Here is a 1,681-nt window from a genome sequence, read left to right as displayed (position 1 = left end):
ATGTATAGATTAGTGTAACCGCCACCACAATCAAGATAGAGAACTGTTCCATCACCTCCAAAGAACACTCTAGTGGGACTCCTCCATCCCCTGGAAACCACCAATCTGTTCATCTCTACAGTTTTGTCATTTCAAGAATGTCATATAAATGGAATATATAGTATGTAAGAATAATTTTTAAAGTGCATAGAAAGCAATATACTTTTTTTCAAGAACACATAGAAGCCAAATTAGAATATTTGAGAAGGAATAAGAATGAACATAAAATGGAATAATACTAAATAAGAAAAAGGGAGACTTGTCAGGGGACGTAGTGCAGCAAAGGTTTTCAGCAGGCAGGTAGCATGATGAGCTGTGAATCAAGGAGGTTAATCTGGGATGGAGGGTGCAAAAGGAGTCAGAAGGGAGCAGTAGCCAGGTACAGTGGCTCACACCTGTAATCCTAGTGCTCTGGGAGGCCAAGGCAGGAGGATCGCTTGAGCTCAGGAGTTGGAGACCAGCCTGAGCAAAAGTGAGATCCCGTCTCTACCAAAAAGAAAGGAAAAAAGCAATCCAGCCAGGCCTTGCGATGTGCACCTGTAGTCCCAGCCACTAGGGAGGCTGAGTAAGAAGGATACCTCAGAGCCCGGGAGTCAGAGGTTGCAGTGAGCTACAATGACACCATTCCACTCTACCCAGGGTGGCAGAGTGAGACTCTGTCTCAACAAAAACAAACAAGGAAACTGAGCACCCCTCTTCACAACCTCCCACCCCTTTAAAAAAAAAAAGAAGAAGGGACCAGTACCCAAGGCAGGATGCCAAGTCTCAGGCCTCAGGGACAAAGACAAGGATACTAAGAATGAGAACAAGGAGACCAGACACAGGAATGGGCAGGAGGGAAATTGTTGCCTTTCTTGTACGAGGAAGATGGCCTGAACCTGGATGGGGGAATGGGTAGAAGGGGGCTGTTGATGCAAGAGGTAATCAAAGATGACTCTGGGCCTTCCTGCCAAAGGAACTGGGAGGACGATGTCACCTTTACAGGAATAGTCAGCCTGGGAGGAGGAGCTGCTGAAGAGAGTTCACTTTAGGCCACAGTGGGTCAGAGCTGTCAACTGGCAATGGCAAGTGTCCTTCGGGCAGCTGAGAGTATGGATCTGGAGCTGGTCTATCTAGAGACCCAGCTGGCTTCTCTCCTCTGCCCATAGGAGCTGGAAGAAGTCCTGGGAGTCCCTGGGAAGAGCTTATGAAGAGATGGCCTCAAGGACAGGCGTCTGAGGAACATCTACACCCCTTAGGGTTCTAATGGGCACAGGAAGTTAGAAAAGAATTTTATCCTGAAACCAAAGGGAAAACACAATGAGGAAATTGGACCAGATGATTTCTGGGTTCTTTCCAATGCTAATATTCTATGATTCTATTAAGTACCTGTGGCAAATATATTAATAGATCCTCAGATTATTTGTGATTTGCAAATTTTAGACAAATACTTTAGTAAAATTCAGGAGCATCATGGTGTATCAGGTTATTTAAACTGCATAAACATCAGTTTCTTCCTTTGTAAAATGGAGATAATTTTACCCCTTTGGGGGGTTGTTCTGAAACAACATGATTTACTGGAAGGAAAATTTCAAGTTCTTTGATATATCTGAACCTCAGTTTCCTCCATATAAAATATAAACTATAACATTTCCCTTTCAGC

This window comes from Propithecus coquereli, unplaced genomic scaffold, assembly GCF_000956105.1.
Source record: "Propithecus coquereli isolate 6110/MARCELLA unplaced genomic scaffold, Pcoq_1.0 Scaffold59, whole genome shotgun sequence".
Lineage (NCBI taxonomy): Eukaryota > Metazoa > Chordata > Mammalia > Primates > Indriidae > Propithecus > Propithecus coquereli.
This window is presented reverse-complemented; position numbering follows the sequence as displayed.